We start from the raw sequence: 13,654 nt of genomic DNA on the forward strand, positions 1-13,654 counted from the left end.
CTTTAAGTATTCCTATGAATTGTTGGCTCCATAAGAGGTGTTGGCTTCTCTGTGTTCACCCGTCTCTTCAGTTTTGGAGTCACTGGTTTCCCCATGACTTATTTTCTCTGACAGATTGAAGAATCGTTAATATTTACTTTTGTGTGTGTGTGTTTTTTTATAGAGAAAAGAATGGATTTAATACACAGATACTTTACTACAATTTGATAAAAATCATCTTCCTTCTACTTTCACAAATCACAACACAGAGACTTATTATAAACTACGGTAGAAAAAGAGATTTACATTCATCAAAAAATAATATTCCAGCCAGAATCGGTTTGGCTCAGTGGATAGAGCGTCGGCCTGCGGACTCAAGGGTCCCGGGTTTGATTCTGGTCAAGGGCATGTACCTTGGTTGCGAGCACATCCCCAGTGGGGGGCGTGCAGGAGGCAGCTGATCGATGTTTCTGGCTCTCTATCCCTCTCCCTTCCTCTCTGTAAAAAATCAATAAAATATATTTAAAGAATAATAATAATATTCCAGCCTTTTTCATCATTAATACCTATTTAGCATCTGTATGACTGGGATATCTGATCATAATCTTTGAATTACTACAGAGTGTGTTGAAAGTTGGAACCTGTTTTATTAAATAGAATCAAAGGTGTATTTTTCTATTTTGCTGATCCATTATAAAGACTTTAATGGTAGAATCTAGTAATAATAGGCTCCAGGAACATCTAAGAACTTTGAAGGAGACAAGCTGCACAGGTAAAATGGTAATTATTAAATACAGCACCCAATATTTAAGGAAAAATCCTTTTATAAAGATTTTTTTAAATTTTGCTTTATCAATGGGTTTGTTTAATCCTAATGAATCATTGCATGAAAAGTTTATTTTTTTGTTGTAAGGACGAGAGGAAAGAATCCCTAGCACTTTGTGTATTGGTGTAAGAACTGGAAGTCTGCCTATAGGTTTTTAATGAAAGTTGCACAATAATTAAAAGCAAATAAATATTTTGAAAGCTTCTTTGTAAATTCTAAATGAATGGTTCTATTCTATGTATATGCCTTGTTTTCTATAGATATGTAGATATATCATAATATTTTTATATTTGAAGATGCACATTTTTTCTCCATATTCTCTTCTCTCTGAAATTAGAATGTAGTTTACAATCTGTTGCATATTGCAATACTGTTCTTGTCAGAAAGAGTAGTTCTCAATGACTATGCATGTATAAACTTGTTTAAAGCTATTCATATTGTTGTCAATTCCACTGAATTATGTTTATTGGTGTTTCACATTTTGAGTTTAACTGCCATTTCAGTTTTTTAAAAGATTACAATATGATAAAGCAATGAAAGAAAAAGTTGTGTACACTAAAAGGCTTGATAATTAGACATTGGTGTGTTTGGTAATGTTAAGCAAAAATACTTTTGTTGAATTGACTGAAATTCCGCATTTGCTTCCTAAGCAACAATCAAGATATGAAGAGTTGCAAAAGTACATGAGGATGTATTTATTGTTTTCTTACTGATATATGTTCAAAATAAAGACTAGAACTGCCCTTAGGGTGTGGGTGTTAGTGTACAATTTGCTGTGGGAGGCCCTATCTATAAAGGGCAATGATAGTGTAGCTTACTCTCAAGTGTATATGTATCCACAAAAAGAAAGAGAGCAAGCACAGGAGAGAGAGTGACAGGGAGAGTATAAAGACAATGGGATACAAATGTTAGTAGCAGGGGAATCTGGTGAGTGAGGGGTGGAGGGAATTCACTGAACTGCTCTAATATATTGGGGTAACTCTCAGCGGTGGGTGGAAGGTAGTGCCTGTGACCAACTTGCCAGGAAACAGCACAAGCACTGGGTAAGCCAGGCAGCCTGGGCTCCCTCCCATCTTCCACCCCTGCCCCCTTCAGCCCTTCCAGACTTCCCACCCTCCACTCCCCTCCATTCAGATCACCTCTTGACCCTTCGTCTTCCCCCCACCCCAACTCACTTGGTGATGTCATCAGCGTAACCCCTGTGACCTCATAGAGCAGATCCCCTACTGTCACCAAGCAACCCAATGTGGACAGCAGTTGAGAGCAGCAGGGGCAGGCGGCCCTGTCACCTGGCGGTGGTGTGTAGGGGCACCACGGCCTCTGTGCGGCAGTCTCCAGGTCAGGACAGCCGGGAGCTGCTGGCAGAGGGGTAGTGGCAGCGGTGGTGGAGCCAGCTGCCTTGTGGAACACAGGTGTCCAGTAGCCCATGAGTCCAGCCGAGTTCCCATCTCTCCTTCCTCAGCCCTCCTCTCCACCACCTTCCCTGTCCCCTGTCACCTACCTCCACCTCAGAGCCCGGCCATGACTCACCTATTCCCGGGCCCGGTGGGTTGCCGCTCCCCCTAACGGTGGTCTCCCCCACCTTCTGCCTATCAGGAAGCCTCCCGACAAAGATCGGCCCATCGCGCTGTCTCTGGCCGAAGAGCGCCTCCAGAAGGAGTTCCTCCACCTTTCTCCGGACGCCCCAGAGCTGTGCTCCGCAGGGCCCATCACAGAAGATGTGTTCGACTGGCAGGGAATTGTACTGTGGCCCAGGGACAGCCCCTACCAGGGAGGGGTCTTCTTCCTTACCATCCGATTCCCGTGGGAGTACCCCTTCAAACCACCCAAGATCCAATTTAAAACCCGAATTTGCCATCCGAACATAAACCATAATGGGTGCGTCTGTCTGGCCATCCTTAATGCCGAGTGGTCTTCCGCACACAGTTTCCAAAGTATTGCTCTCACTCAGCGCCATGTTATGTCATCCCAATCCACACAATATTCTCGGTCCAGAAATTGGGAAGATTTACATAAATGATAGGCCAAAGTATGAGTTCATGCCTCAAGTATGGACGAAGAAGTATGCCATGCAATTTAACAATTAATAATACAATCACCTTAATAAAACAATTAGTTCAGGTGGTTGTGTTTTGACTGCTATCTATGAAGCAACGTTTCCCTATTCTTTTGGGCACAAGATGTACACCCTCCACATCAGGGTGTGTGTGGAAGGGGTGGAGGGAGGCATGGGGTGGGAAGAGAAAGGGGTGGGACAAGGTTGGGGGGATGGGTGAGTGTGAGACAGACCAGTTTTTTAAAATATATTTTTATTGATTTCAGAGAGTGGGAGAGAGAGATAGAAACATCAGTGATAAGAGAGAGTCATCGATTTGCTGCTTCCTGCATGTCCCCCATGGGGGGTCGGGGGATCTAGCGCACAACCTGGGCATGTGCCCTGCCCAGGAATTGAACCGTGACCTCCTGGTTCATAGACTGACCTCAACCACTGAGCCACCCTGGCCCAGAAAGACCGACGTGTTGAAATCTTCATTTTACTAAAAGCTTTCTTTACTGATTTGGGACTAGGAAAGCAAAAACAAGGGGTGGTGTATTTAGAATAAGGAGGGCGGTTCCACCAGTTAGTGGGATAATTTTTAAGTGGTAGTCCTTTAGAACTGACAATATTGAGGAAAAACTTGATGAAGATTACAAAAGTGAATAAGTATCAAATTATACTTCAAAACCACTGTAATCAAAACAGCCTGGTACATGCACAAGAACAGGCATATAGATAAATAGAAAATTGGACAGGTACATGCACAAAAATTAAACTAACCACTAACTTACCCCATACACAAGAATAAACTCAAAATCGATAAAACGCTTAAATGTAAGTCATGAAACCATAAAAAATACTACAAGAAGCCATAGGAAGAAAAATTTCAGACATCTCTCAGAAAAATATGTTTACCAAGAGAAAAAAAGCAATAAAATAAAATAAAATAAAATAGCCAAATGGGACTATGTCAAAGTGAAAAACTTCTGCACAGCAAAAACAAACAAAAACCCACAAACCATGAACAAAATGAAAAGAGAACCCGCTGTTTGCGAGGACATATTTGCCAGTGATACATCTGATAAGGAGTTAATTTCCAAAACATTCAAAGAACTCACACACCTAAACACCAGAAAGACAACCAATCTAATTAAAAATGGACAAAGGACATAAATAGACACTTCTCCAAAGAGGATATGCAGATGGCCAAGAGGCACATGAAGAAATGCTCAAAGTCAATAATCCTTAGAGACATACAAAGTAAAACTTCAATGAGATATCAACTCACACCTGCCAGAATGGGTACGATGGACAAATCAATAAACAAGGGCTGGAAATAATGTAGAGAAAGGGGAGCCCTAGTACACTGCTGGTGGGAATGTAGACTGGTGTAGCCATTGTGGAATACAGTATGGAGTTTCCTCAAAAAAAAAAAATGGAACTCCCATTTGATCCAGTGATCCCACTTCTAGGAATATATCCTAAGGAACCTGAAACACCAATCAGAAAGGATATATGTAGCGCTATTTACAATAGCTAAGGTCTGGAAACAGTCCAAGTGCCCATCAGTAGATGAGTGGATAAAAAAAGCTATGGTACATTTACACCATAGAATACTATGCAGCAGTAAAAAAGAAGGATCTCTTACCCTTTGAAACAGCATGGAGTGATCTGGAGAGTATTATGCTAAGTGAAATAAGTCAGTCAGAGAAAGACAAGTATCACATGATCTCACTCATATGTGGAATCTAATGAACAAAATAAACTGATGAACAAAATAGTTCTAGAGTCATGGAATCATGGAACAGACTGCTAAATCTCAGAGGAAAGGGGAGGAGGAGTGGAAGAACTTAAGCAAAGAACTTTTATGCATATATGCATAACCCAAGTACACAGGCATTAGGGCAATATGCCTGGGGGATGGCAAGTGGGAGGTTGAGTGGTCAATGAGGGAAATAAGGGGATGTATATAATACTTTCTACAATAAAGATTATATATATATATATATATATATATATATATATATATATATAGACATTACATATAAATAAATCTTAAAATTGAAAATAAGTGAAATTTCCATTTAATTAAGGGAGTGGTTTTAAATATAATATATCTACACCATGGAATATATTTAAGCTATTCAAAAATACACACCTGAGCCCTGTATGGTCTGGCTCAGTTGGTTGGGCATCATCCCGTGCACTGAACATTTGCCTGTTCCATCCTTGGTCAGGACATATGCCTGGGTTGCAGCCTCAATCCCCCATCGGGGGGTAGAGGTGGGGGTTGCAGGAAGCAGTTGATTGATGTTTCACTCTCACATCAATGTTTCTCTCTCTCTCTTCCTCTCTCTCTAAACATCAATATACAAATCTTTAAAAAATATACACTTGATCTATACCAGATATATAAGTCAGAATTTTCCAGTTAAATAGAATATGACACTATGTGTAACAATTCTATACACACACACACACACACACACACACACACACACACACAATTGATCCTCATTATCCATGGTAGTTATTGCTATTAAGAGTCATCACAAACACTGAATTTGCAAACTCTAAACCTTTACTCCTCAAGAAAATACACACATACACACATATCACATAGACTATATCTTAAATCCCCAAGACAATTCATCTTGATAGATTTCATTTTTTATGTTTTACAAAGAAAAAGAAAAGTTCAAACATGTAATATGTCTTGCTGGAGGCCACCCCACTACAGATGCCAGAGTTGGTATTCAACTCCTATCCAACTGCTCCAGAGCCAGGACTTATTGCACTTCCCTGCACCGCCTAACCATCTCCATTCTTTATTCATTTCTGTGTTAGAGCTAAAACAAGAGGCAGAGTGCAGTCTTGACCTCAGCTGGGAATATGTGAATTGGGCAACAAAGTTTTGTTGCTGTTCTGCACATGTCCACAAATAACCAAGAAAGTATGTGAATATTGTTTTTGGGTGTCAATTTAATTTTTGTTGGTAGGTTAATTCACAAATATGAAATCCAGAAATAATTAGTGTGTGTGTGTGTGTGTGTGTGTGTGTGTGTGTGTGTGTGTGAAGAGATTTATTTAAGGATTTGGCTAACTTGATTATGGGGACTGGCGAAGATATATCCCTTAGGGCAGCCTGGCATCTTAGAAATTCAGGCAGGGATTGCAGTTTTGAGTGAGAACTTCTTCCTGAGAAATCTCAGTTTTTACTGTTTTGCTATCAACTAGATGATATTCAGCCATATGAAGGGTAATCCTCTGTTACGTTACCTGATCATGGATGTTAACCTCATCTACAATATACTTTCAGGGCAACACCACAAGTTACTGTTTGATTAAATATCTGGGCAAGTTGACACATAAAATTAACAATTATACCAAGTGACTTGGATTTACTTTTATGAAGAGAAGGAGGAGTGGAAGAAGGAGGAGGAAGAGGAGGAAGAGAAAGAGGAGAAGGGAAAAAAATATCACTGGAACAAAACATAGCATGATCACATATGTAAACATATGTAAAATTGTATAGATGTATTTTTAAAGCATAAAAAATAGAGAAAAATCCTGGTCCAAATGAACACTCACATGCATGTAGTAAAAGTTATAAATAGTTAAAATATTTCTTTTTGAGAAAAGAGGAGAAAGTCACCTTATGAAACATTATATTGCAAAGCCATGGCTACTGAAATTGTGTTTCACTAGCATAAGCATAAGGATAAAGAAGTTTACCAATAGAACCTCATATACATTCACACACACACACACACACACACACACATATACATACACACACAAACTATATCAGAAATTGATATATTTGGAAAATAAGAGTTGTCTCACTGAGTGGAGAAAAATAAAAGCAGACAATTTACTCTCTACATAAAATAACAAAGTCCAGATTGATTAAAGATATAAACGTGAATGAAAACAGTGTAAAATAACTTTATAAATGTTAGAAGTTTGTGAACTTTGGATGTGGAATAAATATTTAATCAAAACTCACAAAAGCTTAAATTATAAAAGTAAAAATAATAGATATGACTAAAATAAATTTAAATATTCTGCTTATTCAGCATATTTAGGCAACTGATCACACTCCAGGAGATATTTGCAGTGTTTACAACAAGAAATGATTAGTATATCTAGCTTATATACTGAATTCCTGAAAATCAAGGCAAATACGGGAAACAGCAGAAAACTATTTTCTTATGAGCAAAATACTATTTTCAGAAATTGAAAACCAAATGGCTAATAAGTACATGAAGACCTGCTCTACATGACTAGGTATCAGATACATGAAAATAAAAACAAAAAATTAAATAGCTCTTTTCAGACATCATGTTTATAAAAATATAATCAAATAATACTAAATAGTAATAATATGGGGAATGAGAACCTGTTCACTGTTGGTAAAAGCATAAACTTGTGCAATCAGTATTGTGAGCAATCTAGCTGTATTGAGTGAAATCAACTTTGGGTATATCCTCTGACCCAGAAATCCCTCTTTTTAGTATATAATCAAAGGAAACACTTATCCAGTGTGTTCACAAATGTGTTCATTATAGTATAGTTTGAGGTCAGCCAGGATTGTATAATATACTATATAATAAATATATAACATATATAATAATATAATGTATAGGTAATGGAGGGTGGAGACTTATATAAATCCAACCACTGTGGCTTACTCAACTGCAGTGATTAAAACTGGAGGTAAGAAGACCCCACATGGTTCAATTGCCCTTTCCAGTCTTCTGCTCCACTACTATAGGAATGTGGCTTTGCATCTTTATAATTGCAGGATAGCTATTTACCTTCAGGAATTACCTATACAATCTAGGAATTAAGAGGATGGGCAAAGTGTAGGACAAAGGGACAAACTCGCTGAGTCACTCTCCTTTTCAAGCTGGAATATATTTTCTTCTGTAATCTACTCCCAGTAAAAAGCACTTATATTTCTTTGATCAGAAGCAAGTCATATAGACACTGCTAGATGCAAAGGATTGTGATGAGATGAATATTTTAATTGGGCACATTACCACCTAGATCAAAAAGGGAATCTATTAGTAATCAAGAAATGGAGAAAAAATATTGAGTATGCAGTTGGCAGTGTCTTTCGCATATGAATATACATTAGATAGAAAACTTGGAGAGGGTATTAAAATGAGATGAATGATTCAATATGAGGAGAATAAGAGTGCATAAGGAATTAAAAAGAGACCATGTACAGATTTATGGTGATAGTGCATCTTGAACAGAGGAGTACTAACCAGCATGTTTCTGTTCAACAAAGCAATGATACCACAAAATAATGAAAACAACAAAACAAAGGCAAGATTATCATATTAAACAAGATATAGTTGAGGTACTGAAATATGTTTAATGTAGTTTTAATATGGACTTAGGAGTGGAGAGAAATAAAGAAAGTTAAAACAGAGCCTTGTAAACAAGATTGGGGAATTTGTAGTTTATACTAAAATCACTTGAGGATCTATTAAAAATTATTCATCTCCAGCACTGACAAATGCAAAGTTGTATAAATCTGATAGAAAGTGCAGTCAATATATAATAATTATCTAAAACAGACCTATATTTATCAGTGTGAGAATTCAGAAAAATAACCTGTTTATGTCTCATTTTCTAATCCTCTTTAAAACTTCTTCAGGTTTTACAGGGTATATGAGTAAAATTATTTGGAATTTATTATAAAACTAGAGGCCCAGTGCACAAAACCTGTGCACTGGGGTGGGTGGTCCCTCAGCCTGGCCTATGCCCTCTCGAAGTCTGGGACCCCTCAGGGGATGTCCACCTGCTGGCTTAGGCCCAATCCCTCTCAGAATCCGGGATCCCTCGCTCCTTACCGCCCGCCTGCTCACTTCTTACCACTCAGCTCGCTACTTCTTAGCTGCTGCGCTCAGCAGCCATGAGCCTGGCTTCTGGCTGAGCAGTGCTCCCCCTGTGGGAGCACACTGACCACTAGGGGGAAGCTCCTTCTTTGAGCATCTGCCCCCTGGTGTTCAGTGCACATCATTGTGACCGCTCATTCTGGTCATTCCACCGTAATGGGTGCTTAGGCTTTTATTATATAGACAAGTGGCCCATTGCACGAAGATTCGCACAATAGGCCTTCCTTCCCCTGGCTGCTGGCACTGGTTTTCCTCCAGCACCCCGGACCCAGGCCTTTAGTCCAGCCGCAGCAGCGAGGCTTGGCTTCTCCTTTCTGGCTGCTCCCAGCCCCTCCTTTAAATTTCCAGCTCCTTGAGGGGAGCCCAGACCCCCAGCCCCTCCTTGAACAGAGCCCAGGGAGGGGCCCAGGGTGGGGCTGGGGGCCTGGGTCGCCAGGGCTGGAAGCCTGTGTTTCCCCGGGGACCCTGGCCCCAAGCTCCTCCTTGAGCAGAGTCCAGGGCTGGCAGGAAGCTTGGCTTCCTCTGTCACCAGGAGCAACCCAAGCCTCCTGCTTGCTCCAACTCTGTGGCCGCCGCCATCTTCAGTCATCTTCAGTCTTTGCTCTGCGCCTGCATATGCAAATTAACCACCATCTTTGTTGGGTTAATTTGCATAGTCGCTCTGATTGGCTTGTGGGTGTGGCAGAGTGGCAGAGTGATGGAGTGATGGTTTATTTGCATGTTCCTCTTTTATTAGTGTAGACTAGAGGCCCGGTGCATGAAAGTCTGGCCTGCACTCTCTCTAATCCATGACCCCTTGGGGAATGTCCGACTGCCGGGTTAGGCCCGCACTTTTAACAGATGACAGCTCCATTGTTGTTTCTTTCTTTTCATGCTTAAACCTATTGGAATTTGTAGGTATTCAAAGTGTGTATACATTTTTGGGGGACACCCTGTATATCTCTAGTCAATGGTGAAAGGAACCAACAGTGGATTTGGAACCCCCAAACAGGGAATCTCACTCACTCCCTGCATGTATCCCCACTCCACTTTCCACATTCGTGGGCAGTGGGAGAATCAACATTTTCTCTCATTACCTCAGAAAAGCACATCCTGTTACCCACTGCCCGGCAGGAGTGCACTAGGCCCCAAGTGAGCAAGGCTTAGTCAGGGCAGCCTTCGCTTATGGGTGCTGGCACCCAAAGTGCACATTCCCCCTCTGCAGTCGCCCTGACTATCCCACCATTTCACTGAGAGGACGGAACTCCTTGCCTCCTGATCTTGAACACTGACCGAAGACACCTCAGTGAGGGCCGCCCCGTGCCAACCTGGTGTGTCTGTCTGCACCTGCTCCCACCTCAGCACCTGCATTAGCCCCACAGAGGTGATCTCCTTGCTTCACTGGCATCCACAGGAACAGGGCATCACCACTCCACCCTCTCACTGTCATCTCACAAGCAACCACTTTCAGCACCCAGAACACCCAGACACTCTCCAAAGGATGTGAGCATGTTGTAGGAGATGTGCGCATGTCCTGTGGGGGACGTAGGCATGCTGGGGTTGATGGAAGTGCGGTGGAGGGGCGGGGGGAACTTGTGCGCACCTTGGTCCGGAACTGTTGCAGGTGCGTGAGGGTGACAGCACACTGGGGGCCATCCACACACCAGTGGGGGAGGAGAGGATGTGAGCACCAGACCCGCAAATCCCCATGGCATGGCCAGAAGGACATCAATCTGGCCCTTCACGGTGACTGTCCCTGTGATTGCGCACTTTCTGGACCAGGAGGTGGGACTTGCACAGCCATTCCTCAGTGCTGATAGCCTGCAGGCTCTGCTTGGTGCGCTCACAGATGCCACAGCCACCATGTGGGGAGTACAGGTCCACCTCCCATGCCCAGAGGCTCTCCATGTGTGCTGCCCACAGGCCTGGAGTGGCCTGGGTTGGGCGGGACACCGGGGTCGCTGCTCACCTGCCTGGAGTGACCAGGGCTGGGCAGAAGCCAGGCATCCTGCCTTGCCCCACCCCGGATGCTCCAAGCCTGAACACGCTGCCCACCAGCCCAGAGAAGCCAGGATGGGGAGAGGCGGGATGCCTGCCCCCAGCCGCTCGGTGCCTGTGCACGTGCATGCTGCCCATAGGCCCTCCATCTTTGTTGGGTTAATTTGCATACTCACTCCTGATTGGCTGGTGAGCTTAGTGGAGGGACGGTCAATTTACATGTTTCTCTTTTATTATATAGAATAATATTGCAAGTACATGTGAATCAAACTAATATTTTACATGTGTTTGTTGTAATGTATTTGCAAGATTTAACAATGCACGTTTAAAATTAGATATTGGTATTAGATCTACAACCTTGTGAATATACAAAAACATCAAATTGTACACAAAAGGATGAATTCTATGGTATGCAATCATTTCTTCATAAAGATACAAAAGTATATTATTAAGAGAATATATTGTATTTAATTTATGACATGGAAATCTGGTCTGAACAAATGGAGAAATGTGTATACTTGTATACAAATCTCACAAAAGAGATCATTTCAAAGCTATTTTCTATTTAAGATTTTTGCTAAAATTTTAACAATTATATGATATAATGTGATGTGAAACAAAACTCACAAATTTTGTTAAAGAAACATTTTGCAACTGTAATTATTTGTGTGTGTGCTTTTTGTTAGATGAAACAAATGAAATTTGAAATAGCTCAATGAAATGTAAAGATTGACAGTAGCTGTATGTAAGGGAATTTTGACAAAAAATTATCTGAAACTAATTTCAAATAATTTATCATGCAGAAATTAAACTTATATTAGAAAATGGTAGTATTTTTATGTCAAAAGAGTAACCCACATTTGTACTTAGATATTGCGATAACATGAATATTGCCTTAAGATGGTCTACCTGACTACGGAGTCAAAAAATAACTTAAATTGATCTAAATACCAAATTAGATACTTTAGGTAAATGCAACATATCTACTATTTGGAAAAGTCATTGAAATAATCATTGAAATATGTTTATTTACATTAGAAAACCAAACTTGCTAATAACAGAACAAAATGAACAATTTTTAGTTTGCCATATTAGGTCTTTCATTCTTTGGTCCCTGTCTAGCTCTCCAGTTTCACTTCAGTGCTTCACTTGAATTCTTATTAACTACACCCCACTGTATCAATCAAGTAATATTAAAGTACTAATTTATATCCATATGATTTTATCTTATATTTTATAATAAATTATTTTTAATAAGAATCGAAATTATAAATATAGTGATAGGTATAGAGTATTTGATTCCAAAGTAGTATTGTTTAACAAAATCTATAGTTGTAGCTAGAAGTTTTTCTGACTTAATTACTCTGGATATGTAATTTTATTTGAAGACTGGCTTTCCCTAAAAAATCTACCCTGCTTTTGTTTCCTGGGAATTCTTCATAACTGCATCTATACTGGGAAAACATCAGATAATTATAGGATAACTAGAGGTGGGGTGTGTGTCCCTCAGCCCAGCCTGCACCCTCTCCAATATGGGATCCCTCTCACAATCCAGGACTGCTGCCTCCCAACCGTTCTCCTGCCTACCTGCCTGATTGCCCCCTAACCACTACCCTGCCAGCCTGATCTATACCTAACTCTTCCCCTGCCAGCCCAATTGCCCCTAACTGCCATCCCCTGCTAGCCTGGTCACCTCTAACTGCCCTCCCTTGCCAGTCTGGTTGTCCCTAACTGTCCTCCCCTGAAGGCCTGGTTGCCCCTAACTGCCATCCCCTGCTGGCCCGGTCACCCCTAACTTCCCTCCCTTGCCAGCCTGGTTGCCTCCAACTGCCCTCCCCTGCAGTCCTTGTCCCTTCCAACTGCTCTCCCCTGCAGGCCCGGTCACCCCTAAGTTCCCTCCCTTGCCTACCTGGTCCCCCCAACTGCCCTCCACTGCCGGTCTGGTCACCCCTAACTGCCCTCCCCTGTAAAACTGATTGCCCCCAACTGCCCTCCTTTGCTGGCCTGATCGCCCACAACTGCCCTCCCTTGCCAGCCATCTTGTGGTGGCCATCTTGTGTCCACATGGGGGCGACCATCTTTGACCACATGGGGGAGGCCATCTTGTGTGCTGGAGTGATGGTCAATTTGCATATTACCTCTTTATTAGATAGGATTAGCTTAGGATTAAAGAAACGTCACATTTATTTTCAGTCCTAATTCATTTATTATTTACTGTGTAACTTAGGAAATTGAATGTTCCAAGCTTGTTTTTCTCTAGCAGAGTAATCTACATATATAAAAGCCTAAGCAACCAGCTGACCAGCCGACCGGTCAACTGACTGACCATCAGTAACTATAATGTGCACTGACTGCCAGGGAGCAGATGCTCAATGTAGGAGTAGAAACCACAGGCATGGAAACATGGAATAGACTGATGAATCACAAAGGGAAGGGGGGAGGGGGAGGGCAGGAAGAGATTAACCAAAGATCTTATATGCATACTAGAGGCCTGATGCACAGATTCATGCACTGGTGGAGTCCCTCAGCCTGGCCTGCGGGGATCAGGCCAAAACAAGCTCTCTGACATCCCCCAAGGATTCCTGGATTGTTAGAGGGTGCTGACTAGGCCAAGGGACCCCACTGGTGCATGAATCTGTGCTCTGGACCTCTAGTAAATATATAAAATACTAGTGGCCTGGTGCAAGAAATTCGTGCACGGGTGGGGGGGGTGTCCCTCAGCCCGGCCTGCACCCTCTCCAATCTGGGACCCCTCAAAGCAGTGGTTCTCAACCTGTGGTTCGTGACCCCTTTGGGGGTCGAATGACCCTTTCACAAGGGTAGCCTAAGACCATCGGAAAACACATATATAATTACATATTGTTTTTGTGATTAATCACTATGCTTTAATTATGTTCAATTTGTAACAATGAAAATACATCC

At 41.7% G+C, this 13,654-nt stretch overlaps 1 pseudogene; it reads left to right on the forward strand.

Annotated features, from left to right (window-relative positions):
* Window positions 1-2,049: 2,049 nt before the first annotated feature.
* LOC106696346 lies at window positions 2,050-2,892 on the forward strand (annotated as a pseudogene).
* The last annotated feature ends 10,762 nt before the right edge of the window (window positions 2,893-13,654 follow it).

Source organism: Myotis lucifugus, unplaced genomic scaffold (assembly GCF_000147115.1).
Source record: "Myotis lucifugus unplaced genomic scaffold, Myoluc2.0 scaffold_13, whole genome shotgun sequence".
NCBI lineage: Eukaryota > Metazoa > Chordata > Mammalia > Chiroptera > Vespertilionidae > Myotis > Myotis lucifugus.